This window comes from Cebus imitator, unplaced genomic scaffold (genome assembly GCF_001604975.1).
Source record: "Cebus imitator isolate Cc_AM_T3 unplaced genomic scaffold, Cebus_imitator-1.0 Scaffold70, whole genome shotgun sequence".
Taxonomy (NCBI): domain Eukaryota; kingdom Metazoa; phylum Chordata; class Mammalia; order Primates; family Cebidae; genus Cebus; species Cebus imitator.
This window is the reverse complement of record NW_016107385.1, coordinates 3,072,101-3,078,570: the sequence shown is the minus strand read 5'-3', so window position 1 is coordinate 3,078,570 and position 6,470 is coordinate 3,072,101. Positions and strand designations below refer to the sequence as shown.

Below are 6,470 nucleotides of genomic sequence, written 5' to 3'. Positions count from 1 at the left end.
AAAAAAAAAAAAAAAAAAAAAAAATTTCACTCAGTGAGTATTTGCCCTGGAAAGAATATGAACTAAGAGGCATAATGTGAAGTTTCCTCAACTGGTCTCAGTTCCTGCCTCCCTATAACTATATTTGATTTTCACTTTATGTATTAACTTTAGAACCTCATCCTTGGGTAAGAAAAAAATCCACCTGCAGATTTCAAAAAAGAATAGCTAGATATGACTCAACCATATTAGCATTTCCCGTCACAACACTAAATTAATACAATATAAACAGGATCAATGTTCTTGGTTTTAGCAATAAGTAAACAGGTAACTGGAAGATGTTTTAGATGCTTTGGTCATACATAACAAAAGCCAAATTAGGGAACAGTACTTCACAGTGAATCTGAAATTCCAACTGAAATAAAACCTGCTTATTTTTTAGTATCTCTGAATTCAATCAGCTACTAAGGTAAGTAAGATGATCTTCTAGGATCTAATCTCTGATCCTCTCCTCTTGTTCTTGATCATTTTCTCAGTATGCTTTTCCACTCTTTTGGTTTTACTTACCTCCTATTCACAAACAACAGTTTTAATTTTAGCTTCCATGTACCAGGTACATGTACCTTATACATGTACCATGTATAAGGAGCTGATTACGTAAGGCTGGCTAAGTTGCTGTTTTTAAATTAGCAGCTTCGGCCGGGTGTGGTGGCTTACGCCAGCAATCCCAGCACTTTGGGAGGCCAAGGCAGGGAGATCACGAGGTCAAAAGATGGAGGCCATCCTGGCCAACATGGTGAAACCCTATCTGTACTAAAAAAATATATAAAAATTAGCCGGGCATGGTGGCTTGGGCCGTAGTCCCAGCTACTTGGGAGACTGAGGCAAGAGAATCACTTGAACCTGGGAAGTGGAGGTTACAGTGAGCCGAGATCAAGCCACCACACTCTAGCCTGACAACAGAGCTGAGACTTCATCTCAAAAAAAAAAAAAAAAAAATTAGCAGCTCCTTGCACCCTAATTTCCTCCTTCCCCAAAGCAACCACTTTTACTTTTAGCTGATTATTTTTGCATTTACCTTGTTAACATAACTTATTTGTATTGCTAGTTTTCAATTTTTATAGTTTAATATAATTTATTTATTTTTGAGACAGGGTCTCACTCTGTCGCTGAGGCTGGAGTGCAGGGGCATCATCTCAGCTTACTGTAACCTCTGCCTCTCTGGCTCAAACGATTCTTGTGCCTCAGCCCCCCTAGTAGCTGGGACCACAGTCATGCACCAGTATGCCTGGGTAATTTCTGTAGAGATGGGGTTTTGCTATGATGCCCAGGCTGGTCTCGAACTCCTGGACTCAAGGGATCCATCTGCCTCTGCCTCCCAAAGTGCTGGTGCTGGGATTATAAGCATGAGCCACTAAGCCAGCTATTTTTCTACTTTTAGCTATTAAAATGTTTGTCTTCCCACCATGGGAGATAAAAATTTAACTCCCTTTCCTGCAACCACCTCAGAGACACACATACAAACACACACCAAGGAAAGATTACATGCCATTCTTAAAAATATAAAAATCCCAAATAAATAATAGCAAAAAGAATCCAGCAATTTGTAAAAAAGGATAATATATCACAGTCAAGTGGTTTTATTTCAGAAATGCAAAATTGGTTGGGCAGATGTGAGGCAGTGTTCCTGCAGTGCCAGTTACTTGGGAGGCTGAGGCAGGAGGATCTCTGGAACCCAGGAGTTCCAGGCTGTGTGCACTATGATGGCAACTGTGAACAGTTACTGTCCTCCAGCCTTGGCAACATAGTGAGACCCCATCTCTTTAAAAAAAGAAAAAAGGCTGGGCATGGTGGCTCACACCTGTAATCCCAGGACTTTGGGAGGCTGAGGCGGGCAGATCACCTCAGGTCAGGAGTTAGAGACCAGCCTGTCCAACATGGAGAAACGCCCATCTCTACTAAAAATACAAAATTAGCCAGGCATGGTGGCCCATGCCTGTAATCCCAGCTACTAGGGAGGCTGAGACAGGAAAATCGCTTGAACCTGGGAGGTAGAGGTTGTGGTGAGCGAGATTGAGCCAGGCTGGGCAACAAGAGTGAAACTGTCTCAAAAAACAAAACAAAAAAAATCCAAAAAGGAATGCACAATTGGTTTAATATCAGAAAATCAACCTTGCAATTTACCACATTAACAGATTAAAAGATAAAAATGAGGCCGGGCGCAGTGGCTCACACCTGTAATTCCAGCACTTTGGGAGGCTGAGGCGGGCGATTGCCTGAGGTTGGGGGTTTGAGACCAGCCTGATCAACATGGAGAAACCCCATCTCTACTAAAAATACAAAATTAGCCATGCGTGGTGGTGCATGCCTGTAATCCCAGCTACTCCGGAGGCTGAGGCAAGAGAATCACCTGAATCCAGGAGGCAAAGGTTGCAGTGAGCCAAGACTGCACCATTGCACTCCAGCCTGGGCAACAAGGGCAAAACACCTTACCCAAAAAAAAAAGATAAAAATGATGCGATCATCTCAACAGATGAAGAAAAAAGTTTAGGGCTGGGTGTGGTGGCTTACACCTGTAATCCTTGCACTTTGGGCAGCTGAGGCAGACTGATCACTTGAGCTCAGGAGTTCAGGAGGGACCTGGACAACATGGCAAAACCCCATCTCTACAAAAAATACAAAAATTAGCCAGACATGGTGGCTCCCACATGTAGTCCCAGCTACCCCAGAGGCTGAGGTGGGAGGATTGCTTGAGCCTGGAAGGCAGAGGTTGCAGCCAGCAGAGATCACACCACTGCACTCCAGCCTGGGCAACAGAGAGAGACTCGGGGGGAAGGTAGAGGGGATGCTTAACCAATTTTAACATCCTTTCCTGTTTTTAAAAAAATACTTTTTTTTTAAAGCTATAGCTGGTTTTTTTTTTTTTTTTTTTGAGATAGAGTCTTACTCTTGTTGTCCAGGCTGGAGTGCAGTGGTGTGATCTCAGCTCACTGCAATCCCTGCCTCCCAGGATAAGGCAATTCTCCTGCCTCAGCCTCTCAAGTAGCTGAGATTACAGGCACCCACCACTACGCCCGGCTAATTTTTGCATTTCAGTAGAGACAGAGTTTCACCATGTTGGTCAGGCTGTTCTCAAACTCCTGACCTCAGGTGATCTGCCCACCTCAGCCTACCAAAGTGCTGGGATTACAGGTGTGAGCCACCACACCTGGCCAAAGTTACACTTTCAACACAAATAGGAGACTCTAGACTCAAAGATTAAGCTTGATTTATAAAACACTGTTACAGCCAAACTCTTGGTTATTGACACATTAAGTTACTGGTTCCAGGGACCAGGTGCAGTGGCTCACGCCTGTAATCTCAGCACTTTGGGAGGCTGAGGCCGGTGGATCACTTGAGGCCAGGAGTTCAAGATCAGCCTGGGCAACAGGGTGAAACCTCTGTCTCTACTAAAAATACAAAAAATTTTGCTGGGTGTAGTAGCATGCTCCTGTAATCACAGCTACTCGGGTGGCTAAGACAGAATACCTTGAACCCAGGGGGCGGAGGTTGCGGTGAGCTGAGATGGCACCACTGCACTCCAGCCTGGACAACAGAGAGAGTGAGACTCCATTTCAAAAAAAAAAAAAAAAAAAAAAGTTACTGGTTCCAAACTGTGTACCTGGCACCCAAGGGTGCTGCAGCATACTCACAGTGGTGTCCTGGGATATTTAAAAATTTTGAGAGATGCATGGCAATTCTGAACATCTGCCAGGTACTGTATAAACTACTACCTCAAAATAGTACCATGTGCATTACATTAGTTTTAATAACATCACTGTAAAGATAAATTTTTCACAGTTGCTGTGATAAAAAACAAGTACTTTTGTTAAAGTGGTACAGGAAATGAGGGTGGCAGGGTATAAACTGATTCCAAAGTTTGGGAAGTTGTGCAGTGTCCAACAGGCATATATCCAAATGAGTGTGATTATTTAAGAATAAAATTTTCAAAATCATCTTTTCCTTCAATTGATGTATTTTTTTAAACGGCTACTAAGTTTGTGACATAGGTACTTAATGTTTGGACCCAACAACCACTGTACTCAATAAATAGAACTGTTAAGTATTTTTTTTTTTATCTAAGGGTGCCATGCATCAAGAAAGTTTGAGAACCACTAATCTAAATAATCTGTAGAACTTCAAACAGGCAGAGAATATGTGACAAAGACCATGTAGGCTGCAAAGCCTGAAATATTTACTCTGGCTCTTTCCCCACTCCTGCATTTATAAAAGCAATATCTAGAGTTACTATTTTCCAGGACTATAGGAGGATAAGAGTGAAATGATAGACTATAGACCTGTGCTGTCTAATACAGTAGTTACATTTAAATTAATTAAAATAAAATAAAATAAAATAAACCAGGCATTGTGGCTCATGCTTGTAATCCCAGCACTTTGGGAGGCAGTGACGAGTGAGTCACCTGAGGTCGGGAGTTCGAGACCAACCTCACCAACATGGTGAAACCCTGTCTCTATTAAAAAATAATAATAAAATAAAATTTTAAATTCAGTTCTCCAGTCACAAAAATCACATTTCAGGTGCTCCATAGTCCCATGTGGCTAATGGATACCATGTTGGAGTGCAGATATAGCATTACCATTTTCACAGGAAGTCCTACTGGACAGCACTGCTTTACTGTCAATATCTAGAGTTAGTATTTTTTACAGTCTATTGTTTAACATCGAACACATCCATAATTCTACCATTCCAAACATTTTAATTTAATTTACATGTATTTATCATCTTGTAAACATTTCCAGCCATTCAAAGTCAGAATTATACTGCATTGAACCCAACCGTTAATTGCCAAAATTTTATCATATATTAACTCCTATCTCTGTAAATCATCTCTCCAAGGTCCACCTCAAACACGGTCTTCTCCAAGAATCTGTCTCCAAAAGCATCAAATAAGATTTCCCATTTCTGTGCTCCCACACTACTTCAGAATGTCCTATAATCTTCTACGTTCTGTCTTGTATTATAGTTATTTGTGTATACTAGTTATTTTCCTTTCTGGACTGTAAACCCCTCTAGGTTTGGGACCCTGTATCATTTGTCCCCAGCCCTATCACAAGATAACGAACCCAATAAGTCAACCTAAGTGAAAACTTCAATCTTAATATCCACACTGGAAGTAAGAGTCTCCTTGGTCTTCATCCACATCCTTCACCTATTAATGCCTATTAAACCTATCTGTAAAATTCCAATTGGCAATATTTTTCTCCCCTTAAACGTGAGTAAACACCACCAAGAATAGGGGCTTAAATCCTGAGGAATAATGAACAGAGGAGGATTTTTTAAAAACTAATGTGCGGCGTACTAATATTTACTTTATTTGTTAATACTATTATATCTGCAGGAAATGAAAACTCTGTTACGTGCTGCCGGCACTCTGAGCAGACACCTTAAACCACAAAAGGCTGAGAATTTTAAAATCACTCATGGGTGTCATTTAGAGCCAAGAAAAGCTTAAGTGAGAAATACAAACAGCCGAGAGGTCCCTAGGGAAGAGCGGTAGGGGTGCAAGAAGAGTTCGCGAGCCCTAACAGAAGACAGCAAGCAGGACGGAGCCGAAGGGGAGCCGAGAGAGCGACGGACTCGCAACCTGAGCCGGGTGGCCGGAGGGGCCCAGGTGCGGTCGGAGAAGTGCTAGGGAAAAGGAAGGCGGCACGACGTGCAAGCCGAAAAGAGGAAAAAGCCCAGGGCTCGGCCGGGGACAGAGGGGTCTACTCACCCGGCGCTCACAGAGGCCGCCAGGCTGAGGGAGCGTCCCCCACCTCCCACCGCCGGAACTTCGGGAGGTCCAGACAAAACCCGAAGCCTTCCCTGGAGCCCAGAACTAAAGGGTCACTCTCCTTACCTGCAGCGGCTCACACGCCCGACAAATTTTGTGCAGACTTGTCTGGGGGTCTACACGCTTCTCAGAGCGGAAAGTCACCGCCGCCTCTCGCCTTCACCCCACAACGCCCAGCTTGCCTCAGTGAAGTATTCAAATCTAACCGCCTAGGTGTTGCGCACGCGCAAAGCAGCTCTACGCTTCGGCTCCGCCCCTTAGGCGCCGGACGAACCACTTTTCTAAGACTGCTTAAATCAAACTAGGTTCCAAGCCTCCGTGCCAATTTCATTTGCTTCAGGTTTATCTCATTTTCGACCGAATTTCCCTTGCCCCTCCCCAGTGCAGGCCTTCCTCACAATCATGGGAGCCGCCATTTTCTTTCGATTGCTTGCTGTGGAAATTTTTGAACCTCGGCTTCCGTACAAAATGGCGGCTTCCATAACATTGCGTCACATCCCCTTGATATTACTCCCTATAGCAATCAGGAAACAGTAAGCTTCTGGGACGAGGTGGCCGAGTGGTTAAGGCGATGGACTGCTAATCCATTGTGCTCTGCACGCGTGGGTTCGAATCCCATCCTCGTCGATATGTGTGTTTTTTTTTTTTTTCTGCTTT

General features: G+C 43.5%; 1 protein-coding gene and 1 non-coding gene across 2 annotated transcripts in view; one reads left to right on the top strand and one right to left on the bottom strand.

Annotated features, from left to right (window-relative positions):
• LOC119471701 (kinetochore scaffold 1-like) overlaps positions 1-6,245 on the bottom strand; it is a 17,947-nt gene extending 11,702 nt beyond the window's left edge. The window contains exon 1 of the mRNA XM_037739433.1: positions 5,880-6,245. The gene's annotated coding sequence lies outside the window, so the exon portion shown is untranslated. The remainder of the gene's footprint in view (positions 1-5,879) is intronic.
• A 113-nt stretch (positions 6,246-6,358) lies between these two features.
• Positions 6,359-6,440, top strand: TRNAS-GCU. The gene has a single exon. It is a non-coding gene; the product is annotated as a tRNA-Ser (tRNA).
• The last annotated feature ends 30 nt before the right edge of the window (positions 6,441-6,470 follow it).